At 45.4% G+C, this 23,867-nt stretch overlaps 1 protein-coding gene and 1 pseudogene across 1 annotated transcript in view; one reads left to right on the top strand and one right to left on the bottom strand.

Annotated features, from left to right (window-relative positions):
- The window catches only part of LOC126419875 (ankyrin repeat domain-containing protein 50), a 513,285-nt gene that overhangs the window by 46,857 nt on the left and 442,561 nt on the right, over positions 1–23,867 (top strand). The window lies entirely within an intron of this gene.
- LOC126420307 (5S ribosomal RNA) lies at positions 5,415–5,532 on the bottom strand (annotated as a pseudogene).

Below are 23,867 nucleotides of genomic sequence, written 5' to 3'. Positions count from 1 at the left end.
TCAGTCACCAACTTTGTCCTCAGAGTGCGAAAAAAGTATGATTTCTCCCTGTGTAGGGAGAAATGATCATCATAATAAAGTAAGAGCTTTCACAGAATGTTCGTTTTTCCAGCACCTCGATTGAGAGTAGAACGACAGAGTAATAGCTTGAAGGTGGCTCGAGGAACCCTCTGCCAGACACTTAACTTTCAGTTGCACAGTAATCATGTAGATGAAGGTACGCGTATGGGCTTGTTTGCCAACGGCCTTGCCACAGTGGTAAAGCCGGTTCCCGTCAGATCACCGAAGTTAAGCGCTGTCGGGCTGGGCTAGCGCTTAGATGGCTGACCATCCGGTCTACCGACCGCTGTTAGCAAGCGGGATGTACTCAGCCCTTGTGAGGCAAACGGAGGAGCTACTTGATTGAGAAGTAGCGCCTCCGGTCTCAGAAACTTACACTACTGGCCATTAAAATTGCTACAACAAGAAGAAATGCAGATGATAAACGGGTATTCATTGGACAAATATATTATACTAGGACATGTGATTACATTTTCACGCAATTTAGGTGCATAGATGCTGAGAAATCAGCACCCAGAACAACCACCTCTGGCTTTAATACGCCTGGGCATTGAGTAAAACAGAGCTTAGGTGGCGTGTACAGGTACAGCTGCCCATGCAGCTGCAACACGATACCACAGTTTATCAAGAGTAGTGACTGGCGCATTGTGACGAGCCAGTTGCTCGGCCACCATTGACCAGACGTTTTCAATTGGTGAGAGATCTGGAGAATGTACTAGCCAGGGCAGCAGTCGAACATTTTCTGTATCCAGAATGGCCCGTACAGGACCTGCAAGATGCGGTCGTGCATTATCCTGCTGAAATGTAGGGTTTCGCAGGGATCGAATGAAGGGTAGAGTCACGGATCGTAACACATCTGAAATGTAACGTCCACCGTTCAAAGCAAACAAGAGGTGACCGAGGCGTGTAACCAATGGCACTCCATACCATCACGCCGGGTGATACGCCAGTATGGCGAGGACGAATACACGCTTCCAGTGTGCGTTCACCGCGATGTCGCCAAACACGGATGGGACCATCATGATGCTGTAAACAGAACCTGGATTTATCTGAAAAAATGACGTTTTGCCATTCGTGCACCCAGGTTCGTCGTTGAGTACGCCATCGCGGGCGCTCCTGTCTGTGATGCAGCGTGAAGGGTAACCGCAGCCATGGTCTCCGAGCTGATAGTCCATGCTGCTGCAAACGTCGTCGAACTGTTCTTGCAAACGTCCCCATCTGTTCACTCTGGGGTCGAGACGTGGCTGCACGATCCGTTACACCCTTGCGGATAAGATGCCTGTCATCTCGACTGCTAGTGATACGAGGCCGTTGGGATCCAGCACGGCGTTTCGTATTACCCTCCTGAACCCACCGATTCCATATTCTGCTAACAGTCATTGGATCTCGACCAATGTCGCAATGTCGCGATACGATAAACCGCAATCGCGATAGGCTACAATCCGTCCTTTATCAAAGTCAGAAACGTGGTGGTACGCATTTCTCCTCCTTACACGAGGCACCACAACAACGTTTCACCAGACAACGCCGGTGAACCGCTGTTTGCGTATGAGAAATCGGTTTGAAACTTTCCTCATGTCAACACGTTGTAGGTGTCGCCACCGGCGCCAATCTTGTGTGAATGCTCTGAAAAGCAAATCATTTGCATATCACAGCATCTTCTTCCTGTCTGTTAAATTTCGCGTCTGCAGCACGTCATCTTCGTGGAGTAGCAATTTTAATGGCCAGTAGTGTAGATATGGGCGTGAGAGCGGTGTGCTGACCACATGCCCCTCCATATCTGCATCTGGTGACGCCTCTTGGCTGAGGATGACATGGCGGCCGATCGGCACCGCTGGGCTCGTCAGGGCCTGTGGACGGAGTTTACGTTTTACGGGCTTGTTTGACAAAACCGTGGCTAGATAAGACCGTATTTGACAAACAAATTTGATTATTTACGAGGGCCTTAAAGGTTACTGTATTTTCCTCCGCCACATCTATGACAGCACATCTTGGCTGCGCTAGGCATTCACTTACCTGCTCGCAGATGCCTCCTGACATTCGGTATGTCCGCTCGGCGCCATCTCCGGCGGTCGTGGTGGTGCGGGGCAGGTGGCGCTGGTCGTGTCGATAGTAACGACCAGACGGGGCCGTGAACCGCCGGAAAGTAGGCCACGGAATGCCCCGGGGCGCTGCTTCCCTCCAATCGCTGAGCTGCAGTGTGCCGCGCAGGCAGGCAGTCAGCCAGCCAGCCAGCCAGGGTCACGCGTAATTGCCCGGCCCGAACTGTTCCCCTCAATCTCCTGCCGCACACCACAGACTTCCGAGCCGCCGACGGTCTCGCAGGGAACGCTCTTCCTCCACCCGGCCTCCTTTCTTTGCTACGCTCTTGTTTCGCTCGTCAACCTTGAAGTCAGTTTCACACGGAGTATACTCGGTGTGCGTTTACTAGCAGGCTCGCGCGACTGCTCCAGAATGTCATCTGCGCTGACCAATCGGGAGCCCTGTTTCGCTTATGACGTCACAGCCTTACGGACCGTGGCCTACGATAAATACAGGCCTGAGCGCTCGGCTGTGTGACGTCAGCAGTGTAGTGTTCGTGGCCAACGATATATACTTACCGAAACCCACGGACATTTTTGTGTCTGTATCAAAGCCCTTTGATCATATCATTGACAGTGTAGTAGGGAAGCTTCTAGCAACGATCTTTGACCAAATTTAGCATGAGGCCATCGTTTACGTGTCACAGCGCTTCCTTTAGTGCATTTAAGCTATAAAATGACGAAGCATTTTTGTAGAGTGGCGCCGGCCGGTGTGGCCGTGCGGTTCTAGGCGCTTCAGTCTGGAACCGCGTGACCGTTACGGTCGCAGGTTCGAATACTGCCTCGGGCATGGGTGTGTGTGATGTCCTTAGGTTAGTTAGGTTTAAGTAGTTCTAAGTTCTAGGGGACTGATGACTACAGATGTTAAGTCCCATAGTGCTCAGAGCCATTTGACCCATTTGTAGCGTGGCTATCACCACAGTGGTCGTCGTAAAGTATCAAAAATACAAGATTTTTCATACCACAAAGAACGCTGAGTACAAAAACCGAAACAACCGGTTGCCGTGTTACAAAGAAATAGTTGCAGCAATCAGCTGCATTCGCAGTTGCTCCACCGTAAATGTAAGAAGAAGGATACGGAAGGAGATGGAGGTGTGAAAAGCTCAATGTGTTCAAAGTATACATAAATGAAATATGTTGATCTGTACTCCAAATAACCTAACACAACCTTCATAGTTGCGTCGTTGCGTGATTTATATATTGGTTTGCATGTTTCTGGAATAATACGTTAAATAGCACATTGTGAGAGTCGAGTTATATATTGAAAGCTGGAATAGCTTTCGCTGTTGCTACAAATCTTAAATTAGCCACGATGCCATCTTTAGCAGAAACAGCATTCATCATTTAAAGCATGAAATACTGCACTAATTACGTATTTTTGACGATATGCACAACGCTTAATGAGAATTTATTCTCAGGATCAAGTACAAAGACGTACATAGGTATTTTATTTGACGTTTCGGAAAATTACCCAAAATAAATGTGTCCGACATCAGTTAACAATAATAACTTAACTGCAGGGCAAGATAGGCAGAACAACACACATACAGCTGCACGGGGCAGCCGCGTTGTCTTAGGGGCCTTGCCACGGTTCGCGCGGCTCTCTCCCCCCCCCCCTCCCCCAGAGGTTCGAGTGCTCCCTCGGACAGTTGTTGTGTTATCCTTAGCATAGGTTAGTTTCAGTTAGATTAAGTAGTGTGTAAGCCTAGGGACCGATGACCTCAGCAGTTTGGTTCCATAGGAACTTACCACAAATCTCCAATTTTCCAAACACACATACAAACACGTTATAAAATACCTATGTGAACATTTCTTTTTGTAGTCAGAATAAATTCTCGAAAAACGTGATATTAAGCATGAAATATTATGTTCAAATGTTCAAATGTGTGTGAAATCTTATGCGACTTAACGGCTAAGGTCATCAGTCCCTAAGCTTACACACTACTTAACCTAAATTATCCTAAGGACAAACACACACACCCATACCCGAGGGAGGATTCGAACCTCCGCCGGGACCAGCCGCACAGTCCATTACAGCAGCGCCCTAGACCGCTCGGCTAATCCCGCGCGGCGAAATATTATGTAACTAGTGCAGTGTTTCATTATTTAAATTGTGAATAAAACGGTTGCAACATCGATTATAATGAATGATATTACGAAATGGCATTTCTTAAATGAGTTTCGTTTATGCAAGTATGACGGACCAGTCGCACCAGGGCAGACTGAAATGTTCGTTCGCCTGTTCTCAAATAATTTTAGTTGTTCTTTATGTTCTCACACGGTAGCTCCTTCTGGTGAACACTTCAAGCTTCTCCTCTCGCTGTCCACCCACCATAGTTCCCATTTCTCTTTCTTTTCAAGCTGTGCACTTGCCACCAACATAAACAGAGCTGTTCAGCATCCATTCCCAAGCAACTACGTCGATAAATTGTACGGCCATGTAATAGTTTAAATAAAGTAGATTGGTCAAAGAAGTTTGACGAAATCTTCAACAAAGCAAGAGTTTCTGTCGGCCAAGAAGGTTAAAATAAGGGCAGTTAGCTCTACCTTTGTTGAGTACAAGAGAGATTCTAATTTCCTCGGTGTCGGCCGACTGTTAACACCACACCGCAGACGTCTTGCAGACGTGTGTTTAGGCCTGTGTTTATCGTTGGCCACGCTTACAGACGGGGGTCTCGTCGCAAGCGCTGCCACTCCAGGCAGCTCGGGCTGGAACACATCCCCACAGTGGGGCAAAGAAAGCGTTATTTTATAATCTCTATGTATAAAAGACAGTGTGGCAACTGAGTGACACATTCACTGACCCATCATCACCGACTCCAAATCACTACGGAGAGAAACTTGAAATTTGCAAAGGGGGTTGGTTTTATACTGTAGGCGTCGTTTAAGAAGGGGTTTTTCAAAAATCTACGCCTAAGGGGGTGAAATAGCGGCTGAAAGGTTCTTTAAAAATATGTCGTTATTAAAGCAATTTTGAAGCTACGCCTACGAAAATTGGAAAACTAGATCCTATGGGGGTGAAATACTGAGGAAGTTTTTTTTTTTTTTTAAGAAAAAAGACTCAACTCCTCCCGAACAGGCCATGAAGGCCAAATGGTACCGACCGGCCTCCGTGTCATCCTCAGACCACAGGCGTCACTGGATGCGGATATGGAGGGGCATGTGGTCAGCACACCGCTCTCCCGGCCGTATGTCAGTTTCCGAGACCGGAGCCGCTACTTCTCAATGAAGTAGCTCCTCCGTTTGCCTTACAAGGCCTGAGTGCACACTGTTTGCCAACAGCGCTCGGTAGACCGGATGGTCACCCATCCAAGAGCTAGACTAGCCCGACAGCGCTTAACTTCGGTGATCTGACGGGAACCGGTGCTACCACTGCGGCAAGGCCGTTGGCGGAAGTTTTTTAATATCAATTATTATTAAAGAATTAATAAAATATTTTTACAGCTACATCCTTGAGAACTGGTATTTGACTTTGTTAGAAACAAAAAAAAATCATGTTTCACTGTTTTTGGAAATCCGTTCGTTACATTAAACACATTCAAAGCTATTTTTGCACTAAATATTCCCGGGGAACTTCAACATAAATGACATCTGCGGGCTTATAGACACAGATAAGAATACAGCAATCAGTCGCAGTCCCAGTGTTTTTTTATCCGGCCGGGGTGGCCAAGCGGTTCTAGGCGCTAAAGTCTGGAACCGCGCGACCGATACGGTCGCAGGTTCGAATCCTGCCTCGGGCATGGATGTGTGTGATGTCCTTAGGTTAGTTAGGTTTAAGTAGTTCTAAGTTCTAGGGGACTGATGGCCTCAGAAGTTAAGTCCCAGAGCCATTTGAACCATTTTATTATTATTATTATTATTATTATTCCATATTTGCGCTGAAAATGGCTATTTGTAGCTGAAAGCTGGATATGAAAGAATAATAATAATAAACCAATGGGATTTCAACGGATTGCTGTTTTTCTGTTCTACCTTATAATAATATAAAGCCGCTGTGCACGACGGTTCCCTATGGAAACAGAGTTGGTGTCCGCCATCTTAACTCATTTCCTGTCAATCAAAAATTTCTGTCAAACACGGAACAGTATTAGATGACAATATTTATTTATTGTTTATGGGTAGGCCTCATTGGCTAGTAGTAATGTGCGTGCCTGCAAGTGTTCATGTGACGTTGCAAAGTAATGTATTCGAGAAATCTCAATCAAAAAGTGAAATTAACTTCTCCTACTCACATTAAATTTTGTAGATGACGTCGTCGTCGCATTTTGACTAGAAAATTAATAATTGGTAAAACCCAATATTGTAAGTTCGATCGTGAGCCTTTAGCACTTGTCAGAACTTAAAAACAAGACATGACACAGAAGCTGGTCTGTCCGCAGACCCTTCGGTCACATCGGTATCGACCGACCGCCCGGTCATCCTCCGCCAGTGGCGTCATTGGATGTAGTATGGGGAAGCGTGGCGTCAGTACACCGCTTTCCCGGCCGTTGTCAGTTTTCGCGACGTTGAACAGCTGCTACTCGGTCACGTAGCCCAGGCGGCGCCACGGGGCTGAGTGCACCTCGCTCCAGTCGTCTCTCGGGGAAAGTCCCCAGCAGTAGTGGGTAACGAACCCGGATCCTTCACATGGCAGTCAACTGCGCTGGCCACTCAGTTACTGTAGCAGGCAACAAACCACGAGAAACGCATGATTTCGCCAAATATTGGCGAAGGCAGCTGGTGATGTACAGCGGAATGTATTTTCATGCAGTCTTTGCGGGATGTGTTGTCTTTTTATTTCCAATGAACTCAAAGCAGTTTTGAAGTTTATTCATCAATTCTTTACCTGACGATAAAAATAGACGCCACAGGGTTGTGCAGCAGAGTGCATTTGGGAGAGGGTGGGGGAAGGGGAGAAATAACTTTAATTCTGGACGATGGCAGTCCTTCTTGATCTTGAAAAATCTCGTCGTATAATTGTGGACTTGTTTGTCCTCCCCTTTTGTGAAAATATTAATAAATACGATATACTGAACATCATTTTGCTTTATTTGCAGTATAAGTAACGTAGAATTTGTAAAGGAAAAGAAAACTCGCATAGGACTCGATCCCACGACCCTCGGATTACCGTTCTGTGCTTCTTCCTTTGCGCCACATCTCGCATGTACCCTAACATAAATGGCTCAAGCTTCACCCGACCCGCGCCGGCCGTTGTGGCCGAGCGGTTCTAAGCGCTTCAGTCCGGAACTGCGCTGTTGCTACGGTCGCAGCTTCGAATCCTGCATCGGGTGTGGATGTGTGTGATGTCCTTAGGTTAATTAGGTTTAAGTAGTTCTAAGTCTAGGGAAAAAAATGGTTCAAATGGCTCTGAGCACTATGGGACTTAACATCTGTGGTCCCCTAGAACTTAGAACTACTTAAACCTAACTAACCTAAGGACATCACACACATCCATGCCCGAGGCATGATTCGAGCCTGCTACCGTAGCAGTCGCGCGGTTCCGGACTGAGCGCCTAGAACCGCTAGACCACCGCGGCCGGCAGTCTAGGGGACTGATGACCTCAGATGTTAAATCCCATAGTGCTTAGAGCCATTTGAACCATCACCCGACCCGGGCCAAAAATGGAACTTTTTCTAAATACTTGGCAATTGGAGCTCCCTCTTCCACCACTTTCGTTCCCGGGGAAGCCTCGCCATATAGCACAAAGTCGGATGAAATCGATGATGACGAGAAGGTGCAGCCCCTTGTCGGTGGGAAACTGACTTATCGTTAGTTTGATACGGCTCTCCCTTTCCTGCCGTATGCTTAATTTTTGTTATTCATTTCAGCATAACTGTTGCTTCCCGCATTATGTACGATCGCGTTAAGTCCGGTTCATTCGGAGTAATGATTCGGCAGTTTACTGTTAAAATCGTGACATCCGAAGTATCTCTACTTTGTGCGCCATCTGATGTCGCCCTCCGCTCATCGACTGATGCCACAGTCGGTTCCCCAGTTAGCGTATCTGGTGATCGCACATCCGCCGGAAATCCGCGCATTGTTCGCTTATTCTGCCCTGGCGCCCTCGTTGTTATTGCCCCGACAGCATTTGCACCTTGGTCTCCACCGGTGCACCTTATCGGACATCAAGCAGGATGGGCAATGAATTGACATTCGGGAGGATCGGCGTGCTAGTTTTCCGTGGTTACCCTAAATAAACTGAGCCGACAATCAGGATGGGTACAGACAGACAGTCATGCGAAATACTTTTGAATATGTTTTCTGAAAACTGTGTCGAGCAGCTAACTCGTCAGATCATACGCAATGGAAATATCTTAGACCTTGTAGCTACAAGTAGGCCCGGTCTTATCGACAACGTCAGTATAGAAACGGGGCTTAGCGATCATGATGTCATTATAGCAACTACGATTACGAAAGTTAATAGATCAATCAAGAAGGCTAGGAGGGTGTTTCTGCTGGATAGACTAGATAAGCAGTTATTAACATCTTACTTAAACAGTGAATTGGCATCTCTTAGCGCGAGTAAGATAGATGTAGAGGAATTGTGGGCAAAGTTTAAGCAGATTGTAGACCGCGGTCTAAAGAGTTACGTGCCTAGATAGTGAATTGAAAAGTCCCACCACCGTTTAATAACGAAATTCGTAAGATGCTGAGAAATCTGCGACTGTTGCACTCTAGGTTCAAAAGGGGACGCACGCACGACGACAAGCGAAGGTTTGTCGACATTCGTGCGTCTGTGAAAAGATCTCTGCGCGAAGCATACAATTACCACCGTCATGCCTTAGCAAAAGATCTGGCAGAAAACTGGAGGAAATTTTGGTCGTATGTAAAATCGGTAAGCGCATCTAAGGCTTCCATTCAGTCCCTTGTTGACCAGTCTGGTATGGCAGTTGAAACTAGCAAAACGAAAGCCGAAGTATTAAATTTCATTCAAGAAATCGTTCACATAGGAGAACCGTGCAAATATACCGTCATTTACAATGAAATGAATACCCTTAGCTGCATACAGGCGTTGATATAAGTCAACGGGGACAGTTGAAAATGTGTGACCTGACCGGGACTCGAACCCGGGATCTTCTGCTTACATGGCAGACGCTCTGTCCATCTCACTTTTTTTTAATCATTGTATTTATTCTTTGCGAACATCACATGACATCCGGTAAACTTCGTTTATCTCTGGCACGCCTTCCGTGAGACCCACATTCCGAACTTATTGTCCCGCACTATATGCACAGTGCCCCTGCCCATCATACTCATTACTCGCGGCATTACTGCCGATTCCCGTAAGAGTTCGGGCACTGTTTGTGCATCCGCAAAGAAGAAGATGGTCAAATGGCCGGTGAGCCTTATATACAGGGTGTTACAAAAAGGTACGGCCAAACTTTCAGGAAACATTCCTGACACACAAAGAAAGAAAATATGTTATGTGAAGGCTTACTTTCCATGTTAGAGCTCATTTTATTACCTCTCTTCAAATTTACAATTTGATCACGTTGGAATGAAGCTTCATCCGTAAAGAGAACATTTGCACTGAAATGAGGATTGACACATTGTTGGATGAACCATTCGCAGAAGTGTACCCGTGGAGGCCAATCAGCTGCTGATAGTGCCTGCACACGCTGTACATGGTGCGGAAACAACTGGTTCTCCCGTAGCACTCTCCATACAGTGACGTGATCAACGTTACCTCCCTTGTACAGCAGCAACTTCTCTGACGCTGACATTAGGGTTATCGTCAACTGCACGAAGAATTGCATCGTCCATTGCACGTGTCCTCGTCGTTCTAGGTCTTCCCCAGTCGCGAGTCATAGGCTGGAATGTTCCGTGCTCCCTAAGACGCCGATCAATTGGTTCGAACGTCTTCCTGTCGGGACACCTTCGTTCTGGAAATCTGGCCCGATACAAACGTACCGCGCCACGGCTATTGCCCCGTGCTAATCCATACATCAAATGGGAATCTGCCAACTCCGTATTTGTAAACATTGCACTGACTGCAAAACCACGTTCGTGATGAACGCTAACCTGTTGATGCTACGTACTGATGTGCTTGATGCTAGTACTGTAGAGCAATGAGTCGCATGTCAACACAAGCACCAAAGTCAACATTACCTTCCTTCAATTGGACCAACTGGCGGTGAATCGAGGAAGTACAGTACATACTGACGAAACTAAAATTAGCTCTAACATCGAAATTAAGCGTTTCCGGACACATGTCCACATAACATCTTTTCTTTATTTGTGTGTGAGGAATGTTTCCTGAAAGTTTGGCCGTACCTTTTTGTAACACCCTGTATATGCATGCCTGGCGTAGAGCAGCAACTTAAAGATTTGAAAACAAATAGATCGCCAGGTCCGGATGGAATCCCAGTTCGAATTTACAAAGAGTACTCTAGGGCAGTGGCCCCGTGCCTAGCTTGCATTTATCGTGAGTCTCTGGCCCAGCACGAAGTCCCAAGCGACTGGGAAAAAGCGCAGGTGACTCCAGTACATAAGAAAGGTAAAAGAACGGACCAGCAAAATTACACACCAATATCCCTAACTCCTGTTTGCTGCGGAATCCTTGAACACATTCTCAGTTCGAATATAATAACCTTTATTGAGGCTAAGCAGCTTGTGTCCGCGAATCAGCATGGTTTTTAGAAAGCATCTGACGTGCGAAACTCAGCTTGCCCTTTTGTCACATGATATACTGGGTTCAAGGGAATCAGGCTAGATTCCATATTTCTAGATTTACGGCAAACATTTGACACGATGCCCCATTGCAGGCTGTTAACGAAGGCACGAGCATATGGAATAAGTTCACAGATATTTGAGTAGCTCGAAGATTTCTTAAATAATAGAACCCAGTATGGTGTCCTCGATAGCAAGTGTTCATAAGACACAAGGGTATCGTCAGGAGTGCCCCAGAGAAGTGTGATAGGACCGCTGTTGTTCTTTACATACATACATAAGTGATTTGGCTGACAGGGTTGGCAGCAGTCTGCGGTTGTTTGGTGATGATGCCGTGGTGTACGGTAAGGTGTCGAAGTTGGGTGGCGGTAGGAGGCTGCAAGACGGCTTAGACAAAATTTCCAGTTGGTGTGATGAATGGCAGCTAGCCCAAAATGTGGAAAAATGAAAGTTAATTGGAATGAGTAGGACGAACAAACCTGTAATTTTCGGTTACAGTATTACAACTGTCCAGCTTGACACAGTCAAGTCTTTTAAATATCTAGGCGTAACGTTGCAGAGCGATATGAGGTGGAGCGAACATGTGAAAACAGGTAGGAAAGCATATGCTCGACATCAGTTTATTGGGAGAATTCTAGGAAAGACTAGTTCACCCATAAAGGAAACAGCATATAGGACGCTGGTGCGACCTATTCTTGAGTACTGCCCGGGTGTTTGGGATCCATACCAGGTCGGACTGAAGGAAGACATCGAAGCAATTCAGAGGAGGGCTTCGGGAACTCAAATGCGAATCCCTGGAAGGAAGGTGGCGTTCTTTTCGCGAAACACTATTAACAAAATTTCGAGAACCGGTATTTGGAGCTGACTGCCGAACGATTCTACTGCCGGGAATATACATCCCGCGTAAGGACCACGAAGATAAGATTCGAGAAATTAGGTTCATACTAATACGTACAGAGAGCTCTTTTTGCGAGTGAAACAGGAGGGGAATGAAAAGTGGTGGTACAGGGTACCTACTTCCACGCAGCTTACGGTGGGTTGCGGAATACCGATGTAGATTGTTTGCAGATGATATCATTTACCGTCTTGTAAAGTCATCAGATGATCAAAACTACTTGCAAAATGATTTAGATAAGATATCTGTATGGTGCGAAAAAGAGACAATTGACCCTGAATAAGGAAAAGTGTGACGTTATTCACGTAAGTACTAAAAGAAATCAGCTAGATTTCGATTACGCGATAAGTCACATAAATCTGAATGCTGTAAATTCAACTAAATACTTAGGGATTACAATTAAAAATAACCTAAATTGGAACGATCACATAGATAATATTGTGGGTAGAGCAAACCAGAGACTGCGATTCATTGGCAGAAAACTTAGAAGGTGCAAAAGGTCTAGTAAAGAGACTGCTTACACCACGCTTGTCCGCCCTATTCTGGAGTATTGCTGGGCGGTGTGGGATCCGCATCAGGTTGGACCGACGGATGACCTCGAAAAAGTACAAAGAAGGGCAACTCGTTTTGTATTAACGCGAAATAGGGGAGATAGTGTCACAAACATGATACGTGAATTGGAGTGGCAATCAGTAAAACAAAGGCGTTTTTCATTTCGACGGGATCTTCTCATAAAATTTCAATCACCAGTTTTCTCCTCTGACTGTGAAAACATTCTGTTGGCACCCACCTACAAAGGGAGAAATGATCATCACGATAAAATACGATAAATCAGGGCTCGCACAGAAAAATTGAAGTGCTCGTTTTTCCCGCGTGCGCCAGCCGGTGTGGCCGAGCGGTTCTAGACGCTTCAGTCTGGAACCGCGCGATCGTTACGGTCGCAGGTTCGAATCCTGCCTCGGGCATGGATGTGTGTGATGTCCTTAGGTTAGTTCGGTTTAAATAGTTCTAAGTTCTAGGAGACTGATGACCTCAGATGTTAAGTCCCATAGTGCTCAGAGCCATTTGAACCTTTTTTTTTTTTTTCCTGCGTGCCGTTCGAGAGTGGAACGGTAGAGAGACAGCTTGATGGTGGTTCATTGAATTATTGTGAATAGCAGAGTAATCACGTAGATGTAGATGTCCACTAGATATAGATGTAGATGGTTGATGGTTACTTTGAAAAGGATACACTCGACTTCCTTCTCATCCTTCTTCCATCCGAGCATATGGTCCGTCTTTAAGGAGACATCGAAGAGACGTTAACCCTGATCTTCTGCCCTTCCCCCGACGTATTATCAGGTGTAAAGTGTGTGGTCCTTACTTTTTTTCCATTCCTTATTGGAGCTGTTGCAATGCCGTAGTGGCGCCAAACTGAAGGGCACCTCCTTCTGCAGCTGTAATTGCTGCTCTGTTTACATGCGATGCGCCTCGAGCTCTGTGTGCCCATCTTGCGGTACTGTATGCTGCCAGAGAGCAAACAGTTTCAGTAATGGATAACGTGCATATCAATATCGTTAATGAATTAAATACTCGTAGCCAGGAGAGATTTGTACTAATGTTTTGCAACTAACTCGTATGACTGAATCACTAAGCAGAAATGAATCACTTAATATTTACATTATTATGCCCTCGAAATGTGGTGCTACAGAAGAATGCTGAAGATTAGATGGGTAGATCACATAACCAATGAGGAGGTATTGAACAGAATTGGGGAGAAGAGGAGTTTATGGCACAACTTGATAAGAAGAAGGGACCGGTTGGTAGGACATGTTCTGAGGCAGCATGGATGGTAAAAATCGTAGAGGGAGACCAAGAGATGAATACACTAAGCAGATTCAGAAGTATGTAGGCTGCAGTAAGTACTGGGAGATGAAGAAGCTTGCACAGGATAGAGTAGCATGGAGAGCTGCATCAAACCAGTCTCAGGACTGAAGACCACAACAACAACATGCCCTCGGTGATCACAGAGTTGTAATATATTCGATTGGAAAAAGACGCGCCACGAAGGAGTCGTGAGAATTGGCCATAAATTGATATTCATACGGGTGTCGAAGGAAGATGAAAAATTGTAAACTTTCGCGACCGATGGCTGAATGTGTGTCGCTGCAGCGCAATTCCACCGCGCAGTTGGCAACGACAGTATATAAGGGATATTCGATACCAGGGCTTTGCGACTTTGATTCCGTGTACTAAGGTCAACAGTAGCTTTGCCTCGTAAACAGGCGGCTGTACGGTATACGCAGATATTAGCATTTGAGAGAGGACGTGCAGTTGCGCTCAAAGAAACAGGTTGGAGTAAACGGCGAATCATTCGATATTAGAATAGGAGCGATGCTACTATTAGATTACGAACACTGCTTCAAGAAGGAGGCGGACGACGTAGAAAGACGGCAGAAAGTGAGGACCGAGCAATCTTAGGTTAGTAAAATACTGGATCCACCAGATCTCCTTAATGCATGGCTTTCAGGGTGTCGTGTGAGACGAACGCAAGTTGTATTTCGAATCACCGAAGCGTTCGGAATCGCCACTGTTTGACATGAAGGAGGGGATTCATTCTGTTCCAGACCCCTTATATCTCGTTGTTATAGATACGGAGTGCAGGTGGCACTGGACAAGGATACGTAAGGAAATTAATCGTGTCCTTTTGAAAGGAAACATGCTAGCATTCGCCGTAAGCAATTAAGGAAAGCAGGATGAGTTACATCTGATGTATGGCGGTATTTGAAGGTATACATTGTATTAATGGCTAAAACGTTCCCATATTTGGAGTTACACGACATCAGTGAAGACCATAAAAAGTTGAAAAGTGTGAGGAACACTGCATGTATCGAGAACGCACGTGTGTTAGTTGTCACGAGAGTGAACATCGTTGTAATACGTTGGATGCTGCAGTTAGTATACCCGAAAGGGTCACGAAGAGAAAGTGACATTCAAGAACATTCTGCCGTCGCTAATTTGAGGACAGTTAATGTGAATTCCTTGATATTTATTACGTGCGAGTAATAACGAAGCAGTAGTCGCAGTTGTAATGTTTACCGCGCACGGACAACCAGGTCACTATCTGTTACGTGAGACGGCCCAGCCACAATTGCGCGTGTTCACTTAGAACAATTAGCGACATTCTTCCACGGTCAATTAAGAAACGAGTGGTAAAACGGAAGCCCTTCGCGTCGACGCTGCCTTCTCATACGTCCTCATTTGCGGTCTCGAGTTGCCGTCAAGGAAGCTGCTAATCGATATGTTGTCACCAAGTGTCGGCATCCTGCTGATATACTGTTTATTTCTGCTGTGGAAATTGAATATTTATTCGTAGGCGAGGCAGACGTAGTACGTCGGAGGTGCACAGTGAGCAAGCACATCAGGTTGAAAAGTAAATAAACGGCCTGGCGTAATAAAGGTACATAATAGCCACAAAGTTATACGCTTGTGACAGTCTGAAATATTGCACCTGATGGAGGTTGGGTCGTTCCGTCTCTCCTGATGTTACGTACAGGCTGTCTGCGACGAATTATTCAGTAGATAAAGGCTTTTATTTCTTGTGTAGCCGTTGCTGAGACTGTGTTTCGTCCAGATACTGATGTGAATCGTTATCTGACCAGGAAGTAGACGAATCCGCATCAGTCTTCATCCAATTAAAATCTACTTCTATTAAATACTATTCTTCAATAGCAGATTCTTTTCGCTGATCCGAAGGAGACCAAGGGATAGTTTTGGGCGTAGAATGTTGAATTCTGTTCGCGGGGGAACGTTTGCAACTTTCGTGAAACAATCGACGTATCATTCAATCGACGTTCACAAACGTCGTTAATTTCTGGTGGTAATGTCTTCTTTCATGTACATATAGAATACAATTTTCTTCCGATAAGCCCTTTCATCACCAATAAGCGTCTAAATAACTGCCTACAATTAGATATTACCATCTGAACTCGTTAATAAAAGTTAAATATCTATGTTCACTTCAGATATGAATCTAAGTCAGAGATAACACTCTCATTAAAAATCGTGATATGCATGCTAAACTATCACCTCGACATTTGTTACAGTAGGCTTGAAAGATAACAGCAAACATCTAAAACAGTTTACTTCGGTCGTATAAATTCTTTACGAAAGCCGAATTGCCGTTAATAAGTTCAGATCACTCGGCATCACTTACTTGCACCGAATTCGTGATTTCAGTAATGCAGTTTTTTTGGTCCCTTTTAACAAAAATGGTTCAAATGGCTCTGAGCACTATGGGACTCAACTGCTGAGGTCATTAGTCCCCTAGAACTTAGAACTAGTTAAACCTAACTAACCTAAGGACATCACAAACATCCATGCCCGAGGCAGGATTCGAACCTGCGACCGTAGCGGTCTTGCGGTTCCAGACTGCAGCGCCTTTAACCGCACGGCCACTTCGGCCGGCCCCTTTTAACAAGTACCACTATTAATCATAGATAATTGAGCCTCAGCAGTTCCTCAACCTCTTCTTAAAGTTCAGTACGTGACTGCGTATTCATGTGGTAGTTTTTTGACTATTAACTGTCAGATATATTATTTCCACTTCCGAGCACACACATAGTGCGATAACTTTTACTGTCATAAAACTTCCATTTAGCTTCTTTAAGATTTCATATGAGCTATGAGAATTTCCATAAAATATGCTTAGCTAATCTTCCTGCAGTTTTAAAGCCTCAAAATTAAATATCCTCGTATTTTGTTTCTCTCCTACCCGAGATATCTCTGTACTTCTGCTGAGGATTTCTTACGTGTTCCAGTGCTGTTCTGACGAGAGAGACTTAATTTGATTATTAAAATGCCTCGCTAAAAAAACTGCCAACAGACGCTTTTCTGGCAGAACATTACATTTTAATTTTCATCATTAGACTTAAATGTCATACACGACGCTGCAGTTTATCACATTTATGTTTTATGATGTCATATATCCTGAATCATGTGTCATACAATGATATACTTTTTCAGGTGCATTCCGTAGTATACGTGAATACTATGTACGAAATGCGTTGCTAATAGAATTAGTAGTGAAGAGTAATAAATTAAAACGTCACGCCTGACGCAGCAGTTCTCCTGTCTGAACTGCGGAAACGTAGTAAACTTTTTTCCTTTCAACATTTTGTGAGAGTTGTAAGCGAGAAAAAGTTTCGTAAGGGTTTGAAATTATATGTTGAGTGTAAAGTCTGTTGCAAGTCACTAAGTGCCCACGTCCTCAAAATCTGTGTGTTCGCGTGTCGTGCCGTACACGTCCTTCAACCACCCCCCTTTGACAGGCACAGCGATGGGGGCAAGTGGACAGAAACTGATATGTGTAGTAAATTTGCTTTGAATCGGCCCAATGGTTTCGGAGGAAATGTGGATCTACATACTTTTTTACACTCTCAAGTGAAGAAAGTCATGGGATAGCTACAAGCGCCTGTCGCTGTGGCCGAACGGTTCTAGGCGCTTCAATTCGGACCCGCGCTGGTGTTACGGTCGCAGGTTCGAATCCTGCCTCGGGAATGGTTCAAATGGCTCTGACCACCATGGGACTCAACTGCTGAGGTCATTAGTCCCCTAGAACTCAGAACTAGTTAAACCTAACTAACCTAAGGACATCATACACATCCATGCCCGAGGCAGGATTCGAACCTGCGACCGTAGCGGTCTCGCGGTTCCAGACTGCAGCGCCTAGAACCGCACGGCCACTGCCTCGGGAATGGATGTGTGTGATGTCCTTAGGTTAGTTAGGTTTGGGTAGTTCTAAGTTTTGGGGACTGATGACCACAGATGTTATGTTCCATAGTGCTTAGAGCCATTTGAAACACAGCTATATGCATGTATATAGATGGCTGTAGTATCGCCTACACAAGGTACAAAGAGGCAGTTAATTGGCGGAACTGTTATTTGAACGTACGTAATTTATGTGAGAAGGTTTACAAAGTGATCATGACAGAACGACGAGAATTAACAGACTTGGAATGGAGCTAGACGCTTGGGACATTCCATTTCGGAAATCGGTAGGGAATTTCAACATCCCGAGATCCACAGTGGTGAGTGTGTGTCAAGAATACCAAATTTCAGTGATTCTCTCTCACCACGGACAACGCAGTGGCCGACGGCTTTAACTTAACAGCCGAGAGCAACAATGTTTGCGCAGAGTTGTCAGTGCTAGGAAACTAGCAACACTCCGCAAAATAGCCGCAGAATTCAATGTGGAAGATACGACGATTGTGTCCGTTTGGGCAGTGCGGCGAAATTTTGTGTTAATAGATTATGGCAGCAGACGAGCGACGCGAATGCTATTGCTAACAGCACAACACCGTCCACGGCACCTCTCTTGGGCTCGTGACCATATCTGTTGGATTCTAGACGACTGGAGAACTGTGGACTGGTTAGATGACGCCAGATTTCGTTTGGTAAGAGCTGATGGTAGGGTGCGACTGTGGCGCAGACCACTCGAAGCCATGGACCCAAGTTGTAAACAAGACACTTTTGAAGCTGGTGTGGACTTGACCAAGTCCAACTGAACCGATCATTGACTGGAAATGGTTATGTTCGAGTACTTAGAGACCATTTTCAGTCCTTCATGGACTTTATGATCATGAACAACCATGGAATTTTTGTGGACGACACTGCGCCATGTCAGTGTGCAACAACTGTTCGCGTTTAGTTTGAAGAATATTCTGAACAGTTCGAGCTAATGATTTGGCCACCTATCAAACAGTTATGGGACATAACTGAAAGGTCAGTTCGTATACACAACCGTGCACCGACAACACTTCTGCAATTGTGGAAGGCTATAGAGGTAAGACGGCTCAATATTTCTGCAGGGGCTTGGAACGCTTTTTGAGTCCGTGCCACGTCGAACTACTACACTACGCCGAGCAAAAGGAAGTTCGGCAGGATATTAGGACGTAGAGCTCATGACCTTTGTCACCTCTCTGTAATATGTTTGGATACCTTTTTGTTCCGTGATCCGAAAAATGGATCAAATGGCTCTGAGCGCTATGCGACTTAACTGCTGAGGTCATCAGTCCCCTAGAACTTAGAACTACTTAAACCTAACTAACCTAAGGAGATCACACACATCCATGGCCGAGGCAGGGTTCGAACCTCCCACCGTAGCAATCGCGCTGCTCCATACTGTAGCGCCTAGAACCGCTCGGTCACACCGGCCGGCGTGCTGTGTGTCCCAGATGGAAGTAAATGCACTAATCAACATGCATAATGCTTAATGTATACACAGGAGTATATGTCTATCTTTCTATAGTGATTGTATCTGAATATAACCTCACTGGCACGCAGAGTAATTGAACCTAATCACATTCGGGCATGGATGTGTGTGATGTCCTTAGGTTAGTTAGATTTAACCAGTTCTAAGTTCTAGGGGGCTGATGATCTCAGAAGTTATGCCCCATAGTGTTCAGAGCCGTTTGAACCATTTTTTTTTTTTTTTTTTGCATCTATGAATGTGACTGTTCAAATGGCTCTGAGCACTATGGGACTTAACATCTGAGGTCATCAGTCCCCTAGAACTTAGAACTACTTAAACCTAACTAACCTCAGGACATCACACACATCCATGCCCGAGGCAGGATTCGAAACTGCGACCGTAGCAGTCGCGCGCTTACGGACTGAAGCGCCTAGAACCGTGATCCGCTATGGATGAAATGAACGCTGTGCGGTGTCTGAAATTATGCTCAAATTATCTGTGAAAACCCCATTAAAAAATCATCTAGTAGTGTTAGAGAAGTGTGTTCAGACACACAACAGTTTTACAGGTTTGTTATTAGTGTAGGTGACATTCTTGAAGTATTGGTGGTTTTCCTGTTTCACCCTGTGGCACCATATTATGTATGAAGTCTAGTGCCGGGCCGGGCACAGCAGTACATTGCCGTTCATTGACGGAGACTTGCAGCGGCTAATCGAAGACGAGTGGGAGTAGGCGACGCGATGACACACGCTGCTCGCGTAAGCGACGCGGAGAAAGATGACGGGGCGGGCGAGAAATGAAGCGCTGGCCGCATAGCGCGCATTCCGCGGGCGGCGACGTGCGCGCGTCGCGAGTGCCTGGCGAGCCGACGCGGCCGTTCTTGGGTGGGCTGCCTGCTGCTGCTAGCTGGTCCAGCTTCGGCTTGCGCTGGGAAAGCAACTGAATGAGTGGCGCTGTCTCTGGAACGTGTCGTTCAGAGTGCAGCCTGGCGGGCGGCATGCCAGTAGCGTTCTTATGCGGCTCTTCAGCGGCAGAGGGAGACACTGGATATTGCTCCTCTCACTGGCTGTCAACAGCACTCCCACCCCTGGCGGCTAACATGAAGCCCCATTTTACAAAGGTGGTAAAGATACACAGACCGTCAGGATTTATATGATTCTCTATTCAGTGTCCGACCATCTACATCTACATTTATACTCCGCAAGCCACCCAACGGTACTTTCATTACCTCCCTTTCCTGTTCCAGTCGCGTATGGTTCGCGGGAAGAACGACTGTCGGAAAGCGTGCCTCGAATCTCTCTAATTTTACATTCGTGATCTCCTCGGGAGGTATAAGTTGGGGGAAGCAATGATTCGATACCTCATCCAGAAACTCACCCTCTCGAAACCTGGACAGCAAGCTACACCGCGAGGCAGAGCGCCTCTCCTGCAGAGTCTGCCACTTGAGTTTGCTGAACATCTCCGTACCGCTATCACGCTTACCAAATAACCCTGTGACGAAACGCGTCACTCTTCTTTGGATCTTCCCTATCTCCTCTATCAATCCGACCTGGTACGGATCCCACACTGATGAGCAATACTCAAGTATATGTCGAAAGAGTGTTTTGTAAGCCACCTCCTTTGTTGATGGACTACATTTTCTAAGGACTCTCTCGTGTAAGGCGTCGGAACGTTACTACCTGCAGTGCGTTGTTGAGGCATTGAGAACTATAAAGGCTCAAAGCACAGACACAAAGTTTTGATAAAAATAAACCTTTGTGAAAATAAAATTTATGGACAAACCACCAGTCTCATTGGTCTGAATTGTTTTTAACCAAGTCCAAACACGGCGCACGAGCGATGGGACACAGCATCTCCGAGGTAGCGATGAAATGGGGATTTTCCGCTGCGACCATTTCACGAGTGTACTGTGAATACCAGGAATCCGGTAAAACATCAAATCTTCGACATCTCTGCGGCCGGAAAAAGATCCTGCAAGAACGGAACCAACGACGACTGTAGAAAATCGTTCAATGTGACAGAAGTGCAACCCTGCAGATTTCAGTGCTGGGCCATCAACAAGTGTCAGCGTGCGAACCATTCAACGAAATATCATCGAGATGGGCTTTCTGACCCGAAGTCCTAATTGTGTACCCGTAACGGACTGATCCACACAAACCCTTATGCCTCTATTCTTCCTGTCAACACCGGCATTGGACTGTTGATGACTGGAAACATGTTGCCTGGTCGGACGAGTCTCATTTCCAATTGCATTGAGATCATGGACGTGTACGGGCATGGAGACAACCTCATGAATCCATGCACCGTGCATCTCATCAGGGGACTGTTGAAACTGGTGGATGCTCTGTAATGGTGTGGGGCGTGTGCAGCTGGAGTGATATGGGACCTCCCTCCGACAGGTGACACGTACTAAGAATTCTGTCTCATCACCTGCGTCCATTCATGTCCACTGTGCATTCCAACGGACTTGGGCAATTCCAGCAGAACAAGGCGACTCCCCACATGCGTAGAATTGCTACAGAGTGGCTCCGTGAACACTCTTCTGATCTTAAACACTTCCTTTGGCCACCAAACAGACATTAACATTACTGAGTTATCGGGGATGCCTTGCAGTGTGAAGAGATCTCCACGCCCTTGTACTCTTAATGATTTATGGATAGCAGTGCAAATGTCATGGTGTCAGTTCCCTCCAAAACTACTTCAGACATGAGTTGAGTCCGTGCCACGTCGTGCTGCGTCACTTCTGCGTGCTCGCGGGAGCTTTACACGATATTAGGCAGTACCATAATACCTTCATCATCGTCTTCACGTATCGAGCGCTCATACTTACTATGAACGCTTGGTAGAGAACCTGTCACCCGTAACTTTCGAAATATAGACTTACCATCACATTTGCCACAAATAAACACCATATCGGGTTATTCCTCGGTCGTAAATTTGAACGACATCCCTATTTCATAAATAATCTACGAACTACAACAGATACTATACAGTTTCGCTTAAATACGCTGTTCTTATTATGGTCTTTCACTGAACAGTAAAGAAAACTTACTCGTTTCAAGGTTAGGAAACGAATGAAACACCTCACTAACGGTTGTCAACAATGACGCACACGTTTCTACACTCTTAATGGAAAGTAAACAAATTTACTTGTATAATGATCTTTGCTTCTCTGGATGTTCTGGAAAACAACTGAAGATACACGTCTGGGACGTGGAAATCGTGCTTTAGTTTAACCACATACAGTTTTGCGATGGCTTCATATTAGCGAAGTTGCTAAATTTCAGGCAAAATCTTTTATTAGCCGTAACTCTGTAACCAAACATTTGCAGACCTATGTTTATATGAACTTTTTTCTTTAGTTTTACTTTTAGAATAACGTATTTAGATATTTGCATATCTTCTTGAATCACCCCGTATAGGCGAGAGACAGTAGTGCCTTACAACAGATGGCGCAGTGGTTACACACTGGACTCGCATTCGGGAGGACGAGGGTTCAATCCCGCGTCCGGCCATCCTGATTTAGGTTTTCCGCGATTTCCCTAATTCGCTCCAGGCAAATGCCGGGATGGTTTCTTTCAAAGGGCACGGCCGACTTCCTTCCCCATCCTTCCCTAATCCGATGAGACCGATGACCTCGATGTCTGGTCTCCTTCCCCAAAAACAACCAACCACCAACCTTACAACTGTTGTAAGGTTTGTAATTAATGTGAAAGTGGAATCAAAACATAAAGAAAAATACGAAATGCACCATACATATGATTATGACCTATTCCAACACTTCATGGTCCTGGTTATCATCATTCCTATAAAGCACATACTGTTTCTTGAGGTTCAGATAAAACTGAAGATACACATCGATTATGAAGTATTACCACTACGTAGACGATGTAGACAGTAAATTATGTTGCCTACCCTAGATAACAATTCAGCAGCGCAGAGTAACAAGATTGTGCTTTGTGTTTTAGGCCCATATGGAAGTGAATACCCGAGAAAACAGCAAGACAGCTATTCTTGAAAGTTCATATATACAGTGTGGGCCTACAGATAAATATAAATCTGGGTCAGCAAAAGATCAACAGATTTCAGGAGCATGCATACTTGCTACAGTCTCGAAGTCGATGATGGTATAGTTCAGGCCATAATGGTTCTCAGAGCCTCAGTTAGTAAGAGGGGTGAGGGGGGAAGAGGTCAGAACTGAAGAAGTCCAATAGTTCGTTTAAAAGAAAAAAAATTGTGTGCTCTGAGATTGTAGGGTCACAGTATTCAGCCAGCTGAGGGCACCATTCAGTAACATTAAGCAGTGCTAAACAAGAGTACATCTACAGCTACATGGCTGCTCTGTGGTTCACATTTAACTGCTTGGCCGAGGGCCATCGGACCACTTTCAGACTGTTTCTCGTAAAGCACGTGTGAAAAATAAACACCTAACTCTTTGCGTTGTACCTCTCATTTCTCTTATTTTCTTACGATGGTAACTTCTCCCTATGCAGGTGGAAGTTGACAAAATATTTTCGCATTCGTACTAGAAAATTGGTTATTGAATTTTCGTGACTAGGTCTTGCCTTAACGAGAAACTCTTTTGTATTAACGATTGTCATCCCAACTTCCGTATCACACCCCCTGACATTCTCTACCCTATTCCGCGGTATAATACGAAACGAATTGTCCTCCTTTGAACTTTTTTGATGCTTTCCGTCAATCCTATCTGGTAAGGATCACATACCGCGCAGAATTACCCCAGAAGAGGACTGTCAAGCGTGATGTGGGCAGAGTCCTTAGTAGATCTGTTGCGTCCACTTAAGTGTTCTGCCAATAAAACACAGTCTTAGGCTCACCTTCTTCACAATATTTTGTATGTGATGGATCCAGTTTAAGTTCTTCCTAATTGTTATCCATAAGCATTTAGTTGAACTGAGAGCCTTAAAATTTGTCTGATTTATCGTGTAC

Source organism: Schistocerca serialis, chromosome 9 (assembly GCF_023864345.2).
Source record: "Schistocerca serialis cubense isolate TAMUIC-IGC-003099 chromosome 9, iqSchSeri2.2, whole genome shotgun sequence".
Lineage (NCBI taxonomy): Eukaryota > Metazoa > Arthropoda > Insecta > Orthoptera > Acrididae > Schistocerca > Schistocerca serialis.
Note: the sequence above shows the minus strand (reverse complement) of the source record. Positions and strands in the feature narration are given on the sequence as shown.